This window comes from Elephantulus edwardii, unplaced genomic scaffold (genome assembly GCF_000299155.1).
Source record: "Elephantulus edwardii isolate Elephantulus edwardi_28Jun2011 unplaced genomic scaffold, EleEdw1.0 scaffold00204, whole genome shotgun sequence".
NCBI lineage: Eukaryota > Metazoa > Chordata > Mammalia > Macroscelidea > Macroscelididae > Elephantulus > Elephantulus edwardii.
Window position 1 is genome coordinate 2339271 of NW_006399954.1, and position 23116 is coordinate 2362386.

General features: G+C 38.7%; 1 pseudogene; it reads right to left on the reverse strand.

Moving 5' to 3' along the window:
* LOC102843068 overlaps positions 1 to 23116 on the reverse strand; it is a 54388-nt pseudogene that overhangs the window by 10883 nt on the left and 20389 nt on the right.

Sequence of the window (23116 nt, forward strand, 5' to 3'; positions counted from 1 at the left end):
TTTGTTGATGGGCACTTAGGTTGTTTCCAACTCCTTACTATTGTGAACAAAGCCGCGATAAACATGGGTGTGCATATATCTGCTTGGTCTGTGGACATTTTACCTTGTTGAAAGCTACTGTGAAGACAGTTGACAAACATTGTTAATATGGTTGCTACGTTCATTATTTGCCAGCACTGGGCAAGATTAAAAAGTTCATTTCAATAAGCTTTCACCTATGATATGCTGTTTTGTTGTCCTAGAGCTTGGAAAGAAGGAATCAAATGTGCCCAGTCCATTGATAACAGCAAACTGAAGGCTGACTCCCCAGTGCAGAGCACATTCTGCTCCTCAGGCATAGGAGAAGGCATAGTGAACTTGAATCACTGAGAAGTGACCCTTCCTTTTCATTGTAATTTATGTTTTCATCTCCAGCAATTAAGTGTACACTTCCTTCCATGCCCTGTGAACTCTACCAGGGTGTGGCATCTCCAGGATTCAGTGCTTTTGCAAGAGTGCCAAATGCCCTTGAAACATCACCATTTGTTTGCATTTCTTGAAATTCATACGAAGCTGTATTGCCTTTGGGTAGGCTTTCAATGACAGGCATTTCATTACTATTTTGAGAACGATCTTTAGTTTTTCCAAGATTTGCTAATATTGTGACTACACTGGCCAAGGTACTCAAATCTCCCTGACATGATCCAACCTTATGTGGTGTCATCAGCACAATTGACTCAGTTTTTGCTCCAGAGAGATGAATGTTCACAAACATTCCTGAATCTAAGAATCCTGCTGACCTTGCTGTATCTCTATCTGTTACAAAAGTTGGAGTTGCAATTAGTGGGCTTCGAAGGTCTTTTCGAATATAAATTTTTTTCTGTTGATGCAGCACAATTGGATGATTTTTTTTTCTCTTGATACTTCAATGGGTTTTGTTTACACTGAACAGTCTTGTTTCATTCCACATGCAGTACTGTAATCTGCAGTACTGACAGTGCTTTTAATGGTGTTTATTGATAATACAGTCTTGATACTCTACACTGCACTCCCCCTCACGCTAGGAAATGCTTTTGAAGAAGTGGTTCTTTTGCTGTTTGTTTGGGATCATCAAGTTGACTGTGACTCAAAGAAGTCCTATGAACAACAGAAACTAAGCTTGCCTTAGACTTTGCCATCCACAGGATCTCTGTCATTGTGGTAGTCCCAGACCCTCTTTTCTTTCACCTACTCTCTGCCTTCCCCTGCATGATGACTGTCTCTAAATACTGGTCTTCCTGAAAATAGGCCCAAAGTAATAGAAAGAAAATTTTACTATACTTGCCACAAATTGAGCACTCTAGTTGCACTTCCTTTGAGAGATATTTATTTGTTCTTTTGGCAATCTATAGTATATTCAATACTCTCCTCCAACTCTACAAGTGAAAGATTGAGTCTTCTCTCATTCATTTTCCAACTTTCTTAAGTAGAGGAAGCTACTGGAAATACAAAGCTTGGTTAAGGTTCTCCTTAGTCTTTGAATTTACACCGCTGATCTTCAGAACTTTGGAGAAGTCCTTGACAACAGAGTTCCCCAGTGCAGCACATCTGCTGATTTCTTGACTGCTGCAACCAGGAGGGTTGGTTGTGGCTTCAAATAAAATGAAGTCATTGATAACTTCAATCTTTTCTCCATCTGTCATGAATTACCGGTTGCTCTAATGGTAAGGATTTTTCTTTTCTTTTTTTTAAATCATTAATTTTGATGAACTTTTACAGAGACTTTGGATTTCCATTTATTCATTGTTGCATTTTTCTTCCTGCCCACGTCTCCCACCCCAGTTCGCTCTTCTCTTCGAAAAGTAAAAGAAAAAGTCTTTCATTGTTATACAATCCTCCTTCTTCCCCTTCCAAGATGCAATCCATACTGAAGAAGGTAGAGGTATTTTTTTTATTCTTCTGCAATAAGTGCTTCAAATCTTCTTTATTTTCTACAGACAAGGTTGTCATTTACATATCTCAGGTTGTTAATGGATCTTCCTCCAATCTTGACACCATATTCTTTATTTTGAACAGTTATGGAGAAAGGATCCAACCTTTGCTCACATTTTCCTGATTTTAAACCATGCAAGCCTTCCTTTGCTCTGTTCAGACAACTTCTTCTTGGTCTATGTATAGATTTTTGTGTGAACTCAGTGAAGTGTACCAAGATTCCTGTTACTCTTAATGTTGTCAGTAATTTGTTATGATACACACAGTCAAATGTCTTGTCATAGTCAATAAAACACAAGTAAATATCTTTCTGGTAATCTCTGCTTTCAGCCAGGACCCATCTGGCATGGTCAATGATAGCCACAACTCTATGACCTCTTCTGAATCCAGTTGGAACTTCTGGCAATTCTCTATTGATGTATAATTCTAGCCATTTTTTAGTAATATTCTTCAGGATTTTACCTGCATTTGATATTAATGTTCAATAATTTCCACAAACTGTTGGATTACCATTCTTGGAACTGGGAATGAATACAGATCTCTTCCAAGCAGTCAGCTATCTCCCATATTTGCTAGCAAAGATTGGAAGCAGAGGCGAGAGAAATCCTCTGCCTAATAGATAAAGAATTACATCGCAAATTTAAAGATGGACAGTTAGAATCCACAGGAGAATGATGAGCAGTCTACTCCTCTGTTGACTTCGAAAACTCAAGGGGGGAAAATGTCCATAGTTGATGGATTTGAACTAGGCTATCTAAGCTCATAATGCTGAGGAAAGGTGGTGGAAAACCCTACCCAATCTCAAATCTTTTATATTAAAGCAGTCTGAATTCTACAAGTTGAACAAGGATGTGTAATTGAGTATCCAAGGTCAATGTTCCTTTTTTTTCATACGATATGTGTGTGCAAGCAATATTCTACTACATGCATAAATATCCCTAAAACTTATGAGATAACATGAAGGTACAAAATCAATGAATGTTATGGTTCACAACTCAGGCATACCACACTCAACAATCACCTTCCTTAAAATGAGGGTAAATTTCCCCCAGCAGTTAAAGATAGGCTTCTCTAAAAGTGAAAATAGTAATAAAAATGTGCAAGGGACCCCTATCGGATAATGACATAAACTGAGGATAAAAAAAGAAGAGCAAATTCCTCTTAGCACATTGACCACCCAAGCCAAGATGCAACTTGTTTGCTATGTCAAAAAACAAGGGAGACCAGACTTCGATACTGTGCTCATACAACATCCAAACCATATAATATTCTATTTAAAGAATGTATTGTGAGTGTTAAGATAAATACAACTTTATGAGTATGTATAATTAGATTTGTTGAATTCTAGCATTTTAATAGATTGAACTGTTGGGTTTTTTTTTTTAACTTGAAAGAATAAATGGAGATATTATGTCTTCGATTTTAGTGGAATAAATAAAACTACATTTATTGTTTACTTTAAAAATATATAATTTTGCTGTTAATAATCTTAGAATTAAAAAATAAATACTCCTTTTATCTAATGATTTTGCATGATTCTCCTATTTGTTTAATAGTGGATTTTTTGGTTTTGGTTGGTTATTTTTGTGAATCAGTCACATAAAACCTTTTGTTGTGGTTTTAAAGATCTCTTTTGTAGAAACAGAGGGGTCTTGTAATTGCCTGAGCACAACTATCCAGTCTGAGAGGATGACCTTTCACCTTTTACCAAAAAAGAGCACTCTGGAGAGAGGTGCAGTAATCTGGGTTTAAGACTTCTTACCCACATGTTGAGAGCTTGTTTCCTGAACTATGCACAAACAGCGGTAAGAAAGACCAGCTTCAACATTAACTCAGCACTTTCATATGTTGTTCTTGAGAAAATCCACTCTTCAGAGAGAGAAAAAAAATGCTCTAACCTACAGTCATTCACCAGGCCATCTCCACAACTAGTTCACACAACTGTTAAAAGGGAAAAAGAAAAGAAAAGGTTAGGGTAGAAAGAGGCCAGCACATCAGGGTCTTGTTCTAGAGTGGCAGGATCTTTGCTCTTTAGTTCATTTGCAAAACTGTATCCTGGGCTTAGGCATCAAGGGGACAACTTCTCAAGAAACAAAAAGACAAGATGCTACCATCATGTGAAGCAACCTTAAAGCAATGAATGGAATACACCTTAAAATTCTATGTTTAGGCTGGACAGTATTTTCCCCAAGTATAAATAAAAAGGTGTAGTTTGACTTTGCAAATCTGATGAGTAATGACATCTCATATTGCAAAGTAAGATTGCTTGCTCACTTTTTTCCCCAGAAGCCTTCACAGTCAAAAGTGCTGATTGTTTGACTAATGTTTTCTGTTCTCTGAACGCTTAAAAAAGCAAAACCAAACCACTCCAACCATCTTCATCTTCAAAGATTTCTTGTTTGAGAAACTTTTCCTCCCAAGCAAACGGACATTACTAGTGTGGACTTAATATGTCACACCTCATGAAAACCCTTTCTTGGCATTTCATTCCAAATGTGGTTTAATATCCACATAGCAAAAAAAAGAAAAAAAAAAGAAGAGCTTTTAGTTCTGCTTTTCCTCAGAGCTGCTTGGCATGGGTTATTGGAGTAAACTTAAGCGTCTATGTTTTAATGAGAGTATTTCCAGAGCACAGAGGGCTCAGGAACTCCCAAGTCTCTCAAGTTTTGCAGAATGCCACTGTTTTAACCTGTTTTTATATTGGGTTCCCATAAAGGTTTCTCTCTTTTTTGATAGTGGCAAAATATATACAATATGCACTTCGTCATTAATGACATTAACACTATCACAGTGTTGTGTCATCATCATCATTAAAACACTTTCATTAATTCTAAAGGAGATATTGTACATCTTCTAGCCTATGTCCTAGAGTCTAACCTTGAAGGCTAGAAGCTCATCAACTTTGCTAGAAGCACCAAGGAGACTTGAGCTTCATTTTCCTCAGTTTGAGAGTGGGAAGAATGTAAATAATATTTTGGTTTGATATTTATTATATTAAAGAGAGTAATACATATCCATGACCTAGAGTTAATGTTGAAGTCCTCAATTGACATTGAGTTTACCATCCCTCAGTGGCGTGCATGTTGCCATCATGCTGGAAGCTATGACATCAATACTTCAGTAATGTCACCCACAGCAGAAGGTTTGAAGAGGCTTCCAGGTCAGGACAAGAAAGCAAAGGCTTGATGATCTACTTCTGAATACTGGCAAATGAAATCTCTATGGACTACAACATAGTGTTACCTTATGTGGTGATAGAAGATTGACTCAACTGGAGGATGCTCAAATTACACAGTGGCCACAACAATGGCCATGAACTTTGATTTGAAATTAAAACAATAATTTGGATTAAAATGATTGTAAAGCTTGTTAAGGACTATGCAATGCTTCTTTCTGTTGTAGATGGGTTAGCTATGAGTTAGAGTCAACTAACAACTGTTTAAGTGCTCAGTCATTACTAATTGAAAACACACACACACACACACACACCCTCAGACTTGTTTCTCTATTTGCATGCTAGTTCTATCTGGGCTTGCTAACAAGGCCTGAACAATATAATTCTCCAGTTTCCTGAAAGGGAGGTCTGGTAGCCTAGTGGAAAGGAGTCGCTCTGCCAACCCAAAAGCATGCAGTTTGAATTCACCAGCAACTCTGTGAAAGAAAGATCTACAATCTACTCCTAACCTGCTGGATGATCAGCTGTAGGTCTGTTCCAATCTGATGGTAGTTAACAACAAGAACATTTTCTTTAATGATACTGTTGTTAGAACTATCTTTAAAGGCATTGGGAATCACTACACAAATACTTAAAATCCTGCATATTAGTAAATTAATTTATAAATAATTATGTTGCAATTCTGAGAATATAATACCAACACTCTCTATGCAAAGGCATTTGACTGTGAGGATCATAATAGACTGTGGCTGATATTGAGAAGAATGGGAATCACAGAACACTTAATAGTACTCATATAAAATGTATATGTAGGCCAAGTAAATAGTGTCTAAATGGAACAAAAATACACTTCATATTTTAAAATTAGGAAGGCTGTGTATCAGGGTTGTAACTTTCTTCCATATCTATTCAATTGGTGTGCAAACTGTTAGTGAAACTGGACTCTATAAAGAATAATGTGACATCAGAATTAGAGGAAGACTCATCAATAATCTGCATTATGCAAATAACTCAACCTTGTTTGCTGAAAGTGAAGAGGACTTGAAAGACTTAACACAGAAGATCAAGGGACTACAGCCTTCAGTATGGCTTGCATGTCAGCATCAAGAAGGCAAACATCCTCACCACTGAGCCAATAGGCAACATCATTACTGTAGGAGAAAGAACCGAAGTTGTCAATGATTTCATGCTGAGGATTGGTAGGGATGAAACCACAGGGTTGCACAATTTGGTGGATGGAGGTAGGACAAGGAAATGGGAAAGATCAGGTGAAAAGACAGAGTAATGATGGGCAAAGTCCAATGGTGAGTAATTTTATAAAACATAATGCTTGAGAATGATTGTATGAAACACAATGTGAATGAAGAATAGTGTGAAACACAATGTATATGAACTTTGTAAGTAAACCAAGTAAAAAACTCCCACAATCCAACAAAACAATTGATACCCTTGCCACTAGCATCCAGGAGATCAGGAGATATATTGCATTAGAAAAGTCTGCCGTCGGGGATATAAAATACTGAAGAGCAATGATGTCAATCTAAAAACTGAAGTTCAGGCCATGATCTATTCAATTACTTGCTATGCATGTGAGAGCTGGGCAATGAATAAGAATGATAAAAGATTATAACTTAGAGTTGTGCTCCCGAAGAAGAGCACTAAATATCCAATGTACTGCCAAAAGAACTAACAGATAGATATATCTTGGGGGGGGGGGAAGTGCATCCAGAATGCTCCTTGGAGATAAAGATGGTGAAGCTCAATTTCACATACACTTCCTTGGAGAGGGGCATTGTATTTGGAAAGGTGGAGGATCAGGAAAAGAGAGGAAGACTCTTAACGAGATGGACAGACACAGTGACTGCATTTGTGCACCCAATTGCATCAAAAGTGATGAAGATGGTGCAGGATAGGATAAGGTTCAGGTCTGCTGTTGATAAGTTTGAGATGAGTCATACTTAACTCGCTGGCACATCATACACACACACACACACACACACACACACACACCTGCATGTGTGTGTGTGTGTGTGTGTGTGTGTATGTGTGTGTATAAATGTTGTTGTTCTAAGATATATCTGTTCTTTTCCAGTCTACAGGGTATTCATTACTCTTCCACAACTCTGTAACTCAAAAGCATCAATCTTCTGTCATCCTTATTTATTGTCAAACTCTCAGATGCAAAATAAGTGATTGAAAAGACTGACTGAACAAGGTACACCTTAGTCCTTAAATAGACATTATTGCTCCTCAGTAATTTGAAAAGGTCCCTGATAGGAAACTTGCCCAATGCAATATGTTTCTTGATCTCCTGAGTGCTGATAACAAGGGTGTTGATTTTGGATGCAAGTAAGAAAAAAAATTGTTGACAATTTCAATCTTTTCTCAATATATCTATTATTGGTCTAGTGGTGATGATTTTTGTCCTCACAATGTTGAGATGCTATACATATTGAAGACTGTATGTAGTCTTTAATCTTCTGCAGCAAATATTTAAAGTTCTCCTCACTTTCAACAAGCAAGATTTTGTAATCTTCATAATACATGTTGTCAATGAGTCCTCTCCAATCGTGGTGCCAAATTCTTCCTAGTGTTCAGCTTCTCTAATGATTTGTTTAGCTTACAGATTGAATAGGTATTCACACTTTTCCTGATGTTAAGCCATGAAGTTTTACCTTATTCTGTTGGGATTACAGCTTCTTGGTATGAATACAGTTTTCATATGAACATAGTTAAGTCTTCAGGTCTGTTGTTTATAGAGTCACTATGTTGTACAGAACTCAATGGCACCTAACAACATGAACAAGCCTCACTAGTTAGTTAGGGACTTACATTTATACAGATGCTGTTCTGTGTTTTCAAGTGATTAAGACTCATAAGTAACTATGATTAACATCTCTGAACTTTGCCCTATGTTAAGCCAATCTCACACACCTGACTCCATTGCCATAGTCAATCCATTTAAACCAGGGTCGTCTTCTTTTGTGTTGACCTTCTACTCTTCCAAGTAAGAAGTTCTTCTCTGAGGACTGGCTCTCTTGACAACATGTGCAAGTATGTGAGATAAATTTTAAAGTCCTTACTCTAAGAAGCAATGAAGTCTCACCCTCTCCAGGGCAGTTCATGCTGTGCTTGATGCTCTTCTCCAGCACGACAACTCAAAGGTATCAATTCTTTTATTAACCTTAGTCACTGTTGTCTAGCTCTTAGATCCATAGCAGACAATAGAAAAGACCATGGGTAAGATAAGAAGCACCTTAGTTTTTAGAGTTATACCATTGCTTTTAACACTCTGAAGAGGACATTGAGAACAGATTTACCTGATGCATTTCTTTGTGAATCTGAGCAAGATGAAATTGCCAGCAGTTCCATTTATCATGATGCTGCTTTATTGGCATGGTGGTGAGAAGTTTTGTTTTTCTGATGGTGAGATGCAATCCAAATTGTAGGTTGAAGTCTTTGATCTTCTGAAGCATGTGCTACAAGTCTTCCTCAGTTTCAATGAGAAAGTTTGTACCATTTGCATAATCAGGCTATTGATGAGTCTTACTATAAGCTGGACGCCACATTCTTTTTCAGAGTCCAGCCTTTCAAATGATGTGTTCAACATATAGATTGCAACATATATATCAGAAAAAGACATGGAGAAAGGATACATTCCTTATGCACTCCTTTCTTGATTTTTAACTATATGGTGTTATCTTCCATTGTTTGGACAGCAGCTTCTAGGTCTAGGTTTAGGTTTTGCATGAGCAAAATCAAGTATTTGGGGATTCCAATTTTTCTCAGTGTTACTCACAATTTGTTATGATTCACACTGGCAAATGCCTTTGCATAGCCAATAAAACACAAACAGGTATATGGTTGTGGTGTGTAACATCAAGTTGGAAACAACAAAGACCTGACCCTCCAGCTGGTTTTTAGATGCCTTTTAACTGCACAAGAAAAAATTGCCCATCCTTCCAGCTTGGAGCAGCTGATAGCCTTGAACCACGTGCCTTCAGGAATGTAGTGTAGCTTCTTGCCATTAGGCTGCTAGAATGTGAGCATGCTCTCTCTCTCCTCCCCCCTCCCTGACTCAACCACCTTTGCTATGCAAATGATGACACAACCTTGCTTGTTGAAACTGGGAAGGACCTGTGGCATTTGCTGCAGAGGTGTAATCTTCAATATAGATTGAAGCTCAACATGAATTAGATGAAGATTCTCACCACTGGGTCAATTAGCAGCACCCTGATGGATGGAGAAGAAATTGAGGTTGTTAAAAGTTACAGCTTGTGTAGCTCTACTATCAAAACTCTTAGCACCAGCAGCCAGGAAATCAAAAGGCAAATTGCATTAGGTAAATCTCTGCTTTCAGGGACCTATCCAGAGCACTGAGAAACAACTATGTCAGTCTAGAGTCTAAGGTGTGCCTGATCCAGTCCATGGTCTTTGCAATTACTTGCTATGCATCAGAGAGCTGGAAAATGACTTAGAATGAAAGAAGAATTTATGCCTTCAAGTTGTGGTGCTGGAGAAGAATCTTGCTTGAACATACTATGGTCTACCAAGAAAATAAATAAGTCTATCTTGGAGAAGGTGAAACCAGGTATCTCCTTGGAGGCTAGGATTTTTAAGCTCTGTCTCACATACTTTTGACATGTCACCAGACGGGACAGATCCTTGGAGGAGGGCATCATTCTCTGAAGGATGGAGGGACAGTGCAGGAGAGGAAGACCCTGGATGAGATGGATTCCAGAAACTAGGAATTTGGGGTAGGTGTATTGGAGCCAGTGAGAATGGGTCAGGATAGGACAGGCTTCAGAGCTATTATACATAGGGTCACTATGTGTCACAGGTGATTTGACAGTTCATAATGAAAACCATCAACAAATCCAAAGTACAGAAGAGCAACATTATCAGGCTAGAGACTAATATGTGCCATGGTCTTTGGAATTACTTGCTATCCAACAGAGAGCAGGACAATGACTAAAGATGACAGAAGAAGAATGGATGCCTTTGAGTTGTGGTGCTGGAAAGAGTGTTGGACTTACCATGGTTTGACAAGAGAGTATATAGGTCTGTTTTGGTGAGGGTGAAACCAACTTGCTCCTTGGAGGAAAGGATTTTGAAACTTTGTGAGGACTTAGAAAAGGGCAAGGTTCAGAGGTATTGTGTATAGGGTTGCTGTGAGTGGTAGGTGACTAGACGACACATAACAACAACAACAACAATGTATGAGTACATATAAGTGTGTGTGTGTGTGTGTGTGTGTGTGTGTGTGTGTGTGTGTGTCTATGTGTGTGTGTGTATTCTGGGTAGAAAATTCAGTCACATCATCTGCATTTTATTGGGTACTTAACATGTACTCAGTCACTTGACAGACAAGGTGATTATGTGCCTTACTTTTAATCTAGTAATGACCCTGAAAGTTGATAGTGTTAAATTTATTTCACTGTAGAGGGAAAACAGAGGTTCAGAGAAGATAAATATCTGATGAAAGGTTTCAAGTCAGGTTCATAAGTAACAAGATTAGATTTCAGTACCAGATCTACTAGATCCCAACGCTTTAGCTATTCTGTTACCTACACAGTGTCAATGTTATAGAGTACTCCTTGGAATGGTGATTTCTTAGGGTAAAACTATAGTTGATCCTGGAATAGTATGGGGTTAGAAATTGCCCTTTCCCTGTTAAAAAGCTACATAATCACTTCTTACTGTGATAAGCAATTAACTGGAGAGACAATTACTCTTTTGATTGCATACAGTGTTTTAAGTGGAACGTTGGAGTTTATGGCAATAACAAAAGGGGTAAAATCCACAGAAAACTGGACCTGTTCATTTTAAGCTTATGATTTTTGGAGAATAATTGTAGCTTCTTTACTCCATAATGTTCCATGCATTCATGCCTGTGAACTTCCATCTTCTTCAGTTCTTATCCTTGTCTATTTAATCCAATTTTTTAGTTATCTTAGTACACTGCAGCTGTTTCTATAATTCCTGCTACCTCCTTTTGAGACTAGAATAAAGTAAAAATAGAATGTAGTAGGCATTGTGATGGTTCATACTGACAAGGAACCTGAGCTCTGGGCGACCTTGGCGTGGTCAGGTCTCCAGTGGTAACTGAAAACTGGGGAAGATTCTAATTCTGTATAGGACTTGTTGAGGATAATCATCTCATTTCTCAAATTTCAGAAGTAATGTAAATGAGCAACTCTTGGCAGTTATGTTCCTGAAGCATTTATTCTTAGCTGCTCTTAATTAGAATGGGAAATTAGACCTGGATTAAGAGGAACAATTGAGGCTATTTAAAACTTTATTAAATATTAAATACTGTGAAAACTATGTAATGGTAAGATTCAGGTTAAATATTCTGAGAATTAAACAAAACCCACAATTTGACAGCATGCTTGGTTTTCTGGAGTGGTTTATTTAGGATTACCTGGGAAAGAGTTCTCCCTGTACCACTGATGTTTCATATTTGGTTAATGTTGTTCAACCACAGGTGATTTGTTAATATCAGCTTTATTATAGTGTTTAAAAAGCCATTATATATGACAAATCATCATACCCCGGTAGGAATAGCAAAATTTAACAGAATAGCAAGCAACAAATGCTGGGGAGGTTGCAGAGAAACTAGAACTCTTATTCGTCTGCTTGTGGGAGTGTAAAATTTTGCGACCCCTATGGAAAGCAGTATGGTGCTTTCTCAAAAAGTTGCAAATAGAAATACCATTTGACTCAGCAATTCCACTACTGAGAATATACCCCAAAGAAACCATAACCACCACACAAGTAGATATATGCACACCCATGTTTATTGCGGCTTTGTTCACAATAGCAAAGAGCTGGAAACAACCCAAGTGCCCATCAACAAACGAATGTATAGAGATGCTCTGGTATATTCACGAATACTACGCTGCATTGAAAAAACAAGGAACTCATGAAGTATTAAACAAAATTGGTGATCCTGGAGGATGTTACGCTGAGTGAAATATCTCAGTCACAAAAGGACACATAGTGCCACTGTTGTAAAATGGGACTGACATTGGGGTTGAGGTGACACTGAGAAAGGGGGGGACGAATGATGTAAACTGCATTGAAACAGATGAGAGAGAGAACTGTTTAAAAGGGATATGTAATCTGGTATTATTGTCACAACAGTTCAGAATGAAGGCTGCATAGTGGAGTGAACTTGGGGGGAGGGATTGTATAACAATGAAAGAATTTTACTTTTCAAAGAGAAGAGTGAATTAGTGGGGAGCAGTGGGAAGGGAGAAAAGTGCAACAATGAATGAATGGAAATCCAAAGTATCTGTAAACTTTCATTAAAATTAATAAAAAAGAAGCCATTATAAAAGAATTTAATTTTTCACTTGAACAAGACCCATCTAAAGTATCCCCAAGAGAAGTTCTGATATATGAGGCTGCTACATGGGTGGTTGGTCACCAAAGGCAGAAAGAGAAATACTTTTTGGCTAAGGACCACTCATATACTACACTGGTATTAAAGAGGAAAACTAATGTGCATTATATAGACATAAACCAACTTTGGCCGAGGTGCATAAGCAACAGGCACAGGACCTAAGTTTGTGGAATAGTTAAGGAGTTGCTGAATATGTTCCCATGAAGTTGTTGAAGATGAAACTATTTATAAGGTGATTTATCAACCAGTTGATAAGACACGGTGACTGTGGAGAAATCTTAGTCATAAGAGTTTACTGTAAGCTGCTCCATACATACCTATCTGTGGAGAAAAGGAGTCCATTGGTGATGCAAATGGTTAGTACAAACACTTGGCTACTAATAGAAAGCTAGGAGTTCAACTCCTCCCAGAGATGCCACAGAAGAAAGGCCTGGAGATTTCCTTCTGCAAAATCAGCTATCGGAAGCTTAAAGGAGCACAGTTCTGCTCTGATACACATGGGGTTGCCTTGAGTTGGAGTGGATTCAACAGCTTCTGGTACATGAAATATAACAAGCGTATATTTGTATAGAGCAATAGTGACAATCAAGTGCTGAACAGACTTCAAGTTTCACACTCTGAGAATCGTGTATCAGTATTGAAATAGAATGCTGATAAATGAACTGTTTCCTGTTTATATTAGACCCAGGAGTCAGCTGTAAAGAATGTGTGTTTTCGTCTATCTAATACGCATCAGTTGTCAATTACTCTACTTTGTATATTTGTGTCTAATTTTTCCTAATGGTAGAAGCTGTAAGGGATTACTAGTAGCTGTTGTTGCTGTTAAGTGCCATCGAGTCGCAGGCGACTCATAGCGTCCCTATGAAGGAGAGTCCTCGAGTGCCTTTTATCCTCTCTCCAGGTTCATAGGGTTTCCGGAGGCAAGATATTACGGAAGTGGATGCCACCCCTCTTTCCAAGCTTTTTTTAATCGGGGAGCTCCACCCCACTCTCTTATTTATTAATGGTAGCTATGGGAATTGAGGAAAAGCAACTATTAACAACATTCGTACATATGCAGGAGAAGTGTGTTTGATTTCTCATCACCATTTTTTTTTCTGAAAAATCTATGCAACTAAAGTTCTCTTGCAAAGAAGGAAGTTAAGATATTTAGGAAACTATTAGATGAAGACATTAGACTAGAGACTAAGGTGTGTCTGATCCATGCCATGATCTTTTTAATTGCTTGCTGTGCATCTGAAAGCCGGACAAGGAATAAAGATGACAGAATTGATGCATTTGAGTTGTGATGCTGGAGAAGAGTATTGAACATATCATGGACTTCCAAGAAAACAAAAAATTTTGTTCTGGAAAGGATGAAATTAGTTTACTCCTTGGAGGCAAGGATTTTGATGCTACTTCTCACATACTTTGGGCATATTGCCAAGAGGGACCAGTTCTTGCAGGATATCATGTTTAGAAGGTTAGTACAGAAGAGGAAGACCCTGGATGAGATGGATTAACACAGTGACTTTGGCAATGGAGTAAGATGTGTCGGAGATGGTATGGTTGACCCAGGATAGGGCGAGGTTCAGAGCCATTGTTCATAAGGTTGCTGTGGGGTGTAATTGACTCAGTGGAATGTGATAATAACAGCATGGCTAACAGAGTGACTGTTTTTCACCTTTTGGGAACGGTGTTCTGTTCTTAAACTTTACATGACTTGATGAGTTGCTTAATTTAGGAAATTGAGTTCCAAATACCCGGTACTTAAATTTCTTTGTGTGTACCTTTCCGCTCCACACCAGCAGCTCCAGTGATAGGTCCACTCTTAAAGCCAGTTTCTGTCAAGTCTCACGACAGCCTCATGTGCTAGTGCTGAGGCAGAACTATTTTTCATAGCTTTCGCAGGGGCTGAGATTCTGGCAGCTGATTGGTGGGCCTTTCTTTTGGGGTCCTCCTGAGGAGATTTGAACTTCCAATCTTTTGTGACTGGGCATATTAATTGTTTGCATCATACAGGGACTCAAAGCCTGAGGCTGGTAAGCAACAAATGCCTATGAAGCGAAATTTATTGGTACATGACTGGTAGGGAAAGAGTGAAAAGAAATACACACAGCTGTTAGTGTCCTCTGGTGGCCTAAGGGTAAGGAGCTGTGCTGCTGACCTGAAGGTACATGGTTTGATTCCACCATCAGCTCTGCAGGACAGGCAATCTCCTCCTCTGAAAACCCACTGGAAGGTCAGCTGTGAGTCGATTCTAACTTGACAGTACGTAACAACAACAATAACAACATTGAAATTGCATATGTAGAATAGCACAAAGACAAACACAAAAATAATCTAAAAGAGAATATTCATTTTCCCTCCCCTTGGGAAGTAGAGTTGAGTGTACATACTTTCTCTATTTTGAATTGGACATGTTTAGTTCTCTGATAAATTTATATTACACTTTTTTCTATTATATTTAGCTCTAGAGGAACCAGTGTTTTCCACTTGTGTGCTTTTGTCAAAAGAGTAATATTTTCCCTGCCAAGCTTCGAATCCAGATGGGTGTTCCTATGGCTTTGGAGCTTTTGTTCGCATCATTAGTCAGAAATCCCTTTTAAAATGAATGAATTAATTTGGTGGAATTAGGTTAACAAGTCATTTCTGAAATGTGCTGGTTTACATTGTGGTTTGTGGTGAGTTTATGGAGGTTTTGTGAGAAAACTCCAAGTGGTGAAAGCAAACCTTTCTTTGACTGTAATGCCTTTATGCAGTAAGTACAGAATTTCTTTTTGTGGTCTTGGGTGATACGGTTTTGAATCATAAATATCTGTAAGATTTCCTGGGTTGACTAGAAGGCTTCATTTGTACTCTTTGTGGGTGATTTCACATCCTTCCATAGTAAAATGTTAAGACTTTTTTTTTAAATAAGTACAGCATTTTGTAATCATCTCTTTACCATATCTAATCTATTTGCCTAATACACTATTTTTGGTGTGCATGCCAAGAAGATAGTCACACTTATTTTGTGCTTCTTTCTCTAGTCTTTCCTTTTCTTGTGTTTCTAACTTTTGGGGGGAAAACTCCCCACAAAACAGATGAAGCAAAACAAAAATTCACAAGCTTATGACTCCACAGTTATCAGAAAAGAGTCTTCCCAGAGTTTGAAAAAGACACATACACACACATATTCCATATGGAAACCCACAGCATGCTCCCATTAACTGTGGAAACTGGTTTCCATTAATGTGTAATCAAGAAGCAGGAGACCATTTACTTTGAAAAAGAAAATAAGAAACCACTTTCCCTCCCCCTACACTCTTCCTGATCATCCCTCCCACAACCTGTTTGTCAAATTTAGCCTCACAAAGAATAAATTCCCTTTTGTCACAGACCCAGTTACAAATCAGGAGAGGTTGATTTCTTGTAATGAGTTAAAGTATTCCAAAAGCTTAAGGCTTCCATCGCGGTTGACCTTTAAGGCATGCTGCAGCTAAAAAGTTAATACACTCTGCACATGTTGCAGAGCAACAGGTGGTAGACAACCATGGGGGCTTGCTTACATTCCTCTATTTTAAAACTCCTGGCCCCTGGTATTTTGGATTTACACTACCTCCCCCAGGCCCTGACTGACAAGCTAATCGGTGTGCTGGGAAGAGGGAAGCTATTGATTCCACTGTAACAGAACACCGCCCGTCAATGAAACTGCAATGAAATGCTTCAGCAACGAAGAAAGGGAGGCATTGGACTGTTGAGCAACTGGAAGAAATTTGCTTGTATGTATTGCGGCAGAAATGAAAAGAGTCTCACGGGCAGGGCCTTGAAAAGCCAGGTTATTAAAAAAGCCACAAAGCTGGAGTCTGGCTGAGTGGAGAAAAATAGTTATGGCTCAGTTAGGCGTATCTAAAAGGAGGAGGGGGGGGTGCAGCTTTCAAAATTGTGTTAATCCCTCGAGTACTTAATTTCTTTTCTTTTATGGAGGCTTGTAGTATAGCAACAAGTATTCAAGCAGTTAATAATTTTGAACAGTTTAGCTTACCTTAGGCAATATATCTTTAGCCTTAATTAAAATTTTATTTTAGTAAGGAAACATTAAAATGATATTAAGATCCATCCTCTATGATGGGGAATACATGATAATCTCAATATTTTATTATACAAACTATTATTAAACAACTGCTGTTGTGTTCTCTTGAGTTTCACGTCAGCCGTTTGAACTGCAGTCACTATTTCTTGATAATGTCTTGGAAGCTTTGGTCTGAAATATTTGAAAATACCTTATTAATTAGAAACAGTGACCAAAGCACTTAATGTTTTTAACACACATTGATATCCATCTACCACAACTGGCTAATGGGAATCTACTGACAGCATTCGCTTTGTAACTAAAAATAATATTTATGCCCAAGTAGCATCGTGTGTTGTCCTGCTAAACAAAAGATCTCGGATTCAAGTCCACCAGTTATGCTGGAGAAAGACGGGCAGTCTTCTTACCTGCAGATGTATAACCTCGGAAATTTGGCAAGGGTTATGAGGAATTGAATGTACTAAGTGGAAGTTGGGTAATTTATCACAGGCTCTGAGAAAATTCATTTTTATTATCTTCGTTCTTCATTTCATCCTGAAAAATATATACTTTATGTGGTTACTAAAACTGCTGGAGATTAGAACTGTTTCTTTGTACCTTTCATAACCTATTATGTTCATAACCTCTGTGTGTGTGTTTCCTTGGGCATATTTAGAGTTAAACCTTGAGGATTCCTCAGTGTATGGAATTTTAATGATAAAATAAATCTGATAGAAATTACCTACCTCCTTAAGGCACTCTGGTAGTCTAGTGGGTAAGGAGTTGCTCTGTCAACCTAAAGGCATGTGGTTTGTATCCACCGATTGCTCTGACGGAGAAAGATGGGCAGTTTCCTCCTGTGAAGCTTACAATGTCTAAAAACCCACTGAAGTTTTAGTTATGAGCCTGTTTCAAACTCAGTAATAACAAAACATAACACAACCTTGAATTGGACAGAAAATAACTACAATTTCTATCTGTGTTTGAATCTTTCACCTTCATCCTCAGTGTCTATCACTATGACATTAACATGCTCTTTCAAAAGAGTTAGATTAATTTTAATTTCCATTGTTTGATGAGGACACACTTATCTTCTCATCCCTGTTGAAGACAATAATTTATGGGTTAGTGACAGTTTTGGATGATCCTCCCTTTGTCAAGACGAGGGAAGATCTGGACCAAGGAGGCCATTTAGGATTTCTTTTCTTTTTTTTTTTTTGTAGCCAGAATTATTTATGGTATTTACAACTTTGAAGACAGTTTTCAGTCTTTCCAAGGGTTGGTGTGCTATGCCTTCTTAACATTGCTAATGTAGTATGTGTTGTTGTTAAGTGTTGTTAAGTTGAGTACAACTCAGAGCAACCCTATGAACAAAAGACCTGAAAAACCCCTGTTTTGTAACTATTATTATTTCTCTATGCTCATAGAGTCTCCAGAGTCATGTGGTTTAGGAAGTAGATGACACTTCTGGGGTTTTTTTGTTTTGTTTTGTTTTTAAGAGATGATGAATCACATGAACAATAAGAGTAGAAAGTGTGTGTGTGTGTGTGTGTGTGTGTGTGTGTGTGTGTGTGTGTGCGCGCGCAGGACAGATAGAAAGATACAAAGGGCAAAAAGATCAGTGAACCTGAAGTGAGGAAAAGTGGGTTTAATTTCCACTTCTGCCACTCTCATATTCATTACTGCTGAATTAGAATTGACTATTGCCTGACCCTCCAGCAGGTTTCCAATGCTTTAAATTGCACAGGAGAAGACTGAGGCTGCTGGTGGATTTAAACTACCAGAGAAGTGAGGCATTTGGATTAGCAGTGCAACTCCTTACAGACTACATCTCCATTCTCAACTCTCAACTAGAAAATGTTGTTGTTGTTGTTATGTGCCATGGATTCACTTGTAACTCATAGCAACCCAATGCACAACATCGCTAAACCCTGCTCTGTCCTGTGCCAATGGCACTGTCTTCAACACACCCACCCTGATTACCCCAGTCACTGAATCAATCCACCTCATAGAGGGTCTCCCTCTCCTGTGCTGTCCCTCCACCCTCCCAAGCATGATGTCCCTCTTCAAGGTCTCGTCCCTCCTTACAACATGTCCAAATTATGTCAGATGAAGCCTCGGAATCCTTGCTTCCGAGGAGCAACCTGGATTAACCCTCTCCAGGATGAACCTGATTGTTTTCTTGTCAGTCCATGGTATATTCAATACTCTTCTCCAGCATCACAGCTCAAAGGCATCACCTCTCCTTCTATCCTCACTAGTCATTGCCCAATTCTTTGATGCATAACAAGTGATTGCAAAGACCATGGCCTGTATTAGGTGCACCTTAGTCTCCAGAGTGACACCATTGCTCTTCAGTACTTTGGAGAGGACACTTGTCTTTTGGTTGTATAGCAGAAACTGTAGTAAGTGTTGAAGTCCCTACAAACTGTTAACACCTCGGGTTGCATTTTAACATTTATACCTAAAAGTGTCTTAGGAGAAAGTTCTGCCAATTTGTCTTTGAAGAATCAGTGTCTGAAAACGCTACAGAGCATAGTTTTACTCTGACAAACAGAAGCAGCCTCTATGAGTTGGAAATGAATTTGTGGTAACTGAGTTTTTGATGAAGATTCAAGTGAGCAAAGAAAGAAGTGGCTCATGGCCTGTTCAGAGTTTAAAGTCAATTGGGAAAGAAAGACATTAATAAAAAGAGACAATGATACAAATAAAACTGTAACTGCAAGAGACATGTGCCAGTAAGGGAATATAAAATGGAGTGTGACCTCTTCAGGGAAAATGCAAGACTTGGCCTTAGATGAGAGTAAAAACAATGTTATACACTCATCATCAGGCAGAGAATTTTCATTGTGTGTCCATGTAAAGGGAATAGCAAAGCAAGGGAATAAGATTGGAAGATGAACAACCAAGAAAGCAAGGTCAAAGGGGTGTAACATAAGATTACAGAGATTGGTTCATGATAGAGAGATAGACATAATCAGATTGCTGTTGCTGTTGTTATGTGCCATCAAGTCACCTGCAAATCATAGCGACCCTATGTTTAATAGCCCTAAACTCTGCTCTATCCCTTGCCAATCTTATTGTCTCCAACATGCCTGTCCCATTACCCCAGTGACGGAATCCAGTAACTAGTGTCTGCTTACAGCTGTTGCTTCTTCTATTTGTTTCCATACTCAAGGTCTCAGCCTCACTTGCTATATCTGCTAGTCTAAGTGTGCTCCGTTTTACATAGGGTTATCAAAGTCCTGTTATTTCAGAAGTGGATGGATGCTTGAGCCCATTATTGCTGCTGTTGCAGGAAACTATTTCATCAAGGGTCTCTATTTCAGACATGATGACCTTCTTCAGCAGTTGATCTGTCCAGACGATGTATTCAAATCAAGTGCCTTGGACAACATCCACTAAGTTTTCACTGGCTAATTTTTTTAGAGAGGCCTGGTGGCCTAGTGGGAAAAGAGTTGTGCTGCCACTTCAAAGTCAGACAGTTTAAATCTACCAATTTCTCTGCAGGATAAAGATATATAGTCTCCTCCAGAGTAATTTATAACCTCTTATGCTGGAGGGTCAACTATGAGTTGACTCTGACTCTAGGGCGATGAGTTAGTTTAAGTTTTTAAGCAGATAGTTAAGCCTCCCTTCCTATCTTGTCTTAGTCTAAAAGTTTTGCAAAAATCTGTCTACCATGATTTTTTTCTAAAATCTCTCCAAACATGACCCAGCTGGTGTTTGAAATACCAGTCACATAGCTTCAAAAGTCAAACCAGTACTCAAGGTACCCTAGTAGGCCAAACTGATAGATGAGTGGTGAGGACATTAGAGATAAACACTATTGCTAGGCACAAAGCTTCTAATCTTGCTTGTTGGTTGATTTGTCTATTTAACCTAATGACTTATATTTGATGTTAAAAGAACCCTGATTACACAATGATTAGCACTTAACTACTAACTGAAACATCAGCAGTTTGAACTCACTTGTTATGTGTCATTGGGTCACATGTGACTTGTAGCAACCCTATGTACATCAGCTCTGAACCCTGCCCTATCCTGTGCCAACCTTCTTGTCTCTGACACACCTGCCTCCATTACCCCAGTTACTGAATCAATCTATCTCATCAAGGGTCTCCCTCTCTTGCACTGTCTCTCCACCCTTCCAAACATGATGTCCTCTCCAAGGTCTGGTCCCTCCTTGACCACGTGCCCAAAGTATATGAGATAGAGCCTCAAAACTCTTGCCTCCAGGGAGCAGCTTGGTTTCATCCTGTCTAAGACAGACCTGTTTGTTCTCCCAGTGGCCCGTAGAATGTTCAACACTCTTTTCTAGCACCACAACTCAAAGGCATCAATCTTTCCTCTATCATTCTTAGTTACTGTCCAGCTTTCAGATGTATAGCAAGTAATTGCAAAGGCCATCCCTGTATCAGGCACACCTTAGTCTCCAGACTGACCACTTTGCTCTTCAGTCAATACTCTAGAGAGGATAGCAGACTTTCCCAATGCAATTTGGCTTTTGATTTCCTGACTTCTTGTGTCAAGAGAGTTTATTGTGGGACCAACAATCTCAGTCTCTTCTCCATCCATCATGAAGCTACTAATTGACCCAGTGGTGAGAATATTTGTTTTCTTGATGTTCAGCTTCAACCCATATTGTAGACTACAGTCCTCAACTTTCTGCAGCAAATGTTTCATGTCTTCTTAAGTTTCAGTAAGCAAGGTTGTTATCTACACAACAAAGGTTGCTGATGAATCTTCCTCTGATCCCTGATGATACATTCTTCTTCATAAAGTCCAGTTTGTTCCGATCTGTTCTGTATAGAAATTGAAAAGGCATGGGAATAGGATCCATCCTTGATATATACCTTTCCTGATCCTGAACCATACAGGGTTTTCCTGCTCTGTTCTGACTACTGCTTCCTGGTCTTAGTTTTCGCATGAGAACTTAGTGTTCTGGGATTGCCTTTCTTTCAAGTTTAGCCACAATTTGTTGTGATTCACGCAGTGAAATGCCTTTGCAAGGTCAGTGAAACACAGATAAACATTCCTCTGGTACTCTGCTTTCAGCCAAGATCCATCTATCATTGACTATGATGTCCCTAGTGCCACAGCCTCTTCTAAGCCTAGCTTGCACATTTTGCAGTTCTCTGCTTATGTCCTGTTCCAGTCGCTTCTGGATAATCTTCAGCAGTATCTTGTTTGCTTGTGATTGAACTCATTAGCTTTATCAAATTCTTTAATGTGCTAAAAAGCAAAGATATCATAGTGAAGATGAATGTGTGCCTGATTTGAGCCATTGTATATGTACCATATGATATATGGAGGAAGAATTGATGCTGTCAAGGGTTTCATTTTGCTTGACTCTACCTACCCTGGGAAGGCAATCCCACAAGCTGGCCTTCTCCTTGTTCTTTTCAGAATGGGTTTGATAGAGGTGACAGGACTATCAGCCTTTTGTGGGACGTAGTCTCACATATTCTACTGTTTGTTTTACTATTGGAAATACTACTCAAAACCTTGAGGTCTGAGCCAACTCAGAAGGATCTTGCCTAACACGGGCCAATTTTAAGTCCTTCCATTGAGCATCTGGAAACCACTGCTATGAAGCTTGGCATTTCCATTTTCATTCATGCAGATAATTTCTTAATCTATAGTTTTCTTTGCTCCATTTTTAGAGAAAATAAAGACTGTATATTCATAAAAAAAGGAGAAATCACAAGATATATTGCATTGGGCAAATATGTTGTCAAGGGCTTCTTAAAAGTACTAAACTGAGATTTATACAGCAATTTTTATAGCCCAAATGTACAACCACAAATGAATGGATTGAGAAATTATGATAAATTCACACAATGGAATACTATGAAGCATGCAGGAGCAATAACTTTGTAAATTATTACCTAACTTGGGAGGAACTGGAAAGCATTATGCTGAGTGAACTAACTCAGTCGCACAAGGATAAATATTGTATAAAACCTTTACTGTAGAATAAGTATAAGGATCCAGGAGGCATGGGACAGGCTGGAAGCAGAGGAATGTGGATGTTCAGGGGAAGGGGTGCTCAATTACTGGGTTGTACAATTTGATGTAAGGGGGTGAGGGAAATTAGAAGAATTTGTGAGAATTTGTATTTGAGTTTTGTAAATAAACTAGTACAGAATAAAAAGGAAGACAATAAAAAATAAAATATAAAGTCTAAGTTAAAAATGTACTAAGCAGTAAGGATGTCAGTAAAGATTATGGTACACAAGCTATTTATTTTTTTTTCAATTGTGTTATATGCATGTGAAAGTTGGACATTGCATAATGAATACTAAAGAATTGGTTTCTTTGTATTATGGTGTTGGTGAAAAATACAGACTATGGCATGTTGTTGTTGTTATGTGCCGTCGAGTCGTTTCCAACTCATAGCGACCCTATGCACAACAGCCCTAAACCCTGCTCTATCCTGCGCCAACCACACTGCCTCTGACACACCCATCCCTATTACCCCAGTCACTGAATCGATACATCTCATAGAGGGTCTTCCCCTCCTGCGCTGTCCCTCCACCCTCCCAAG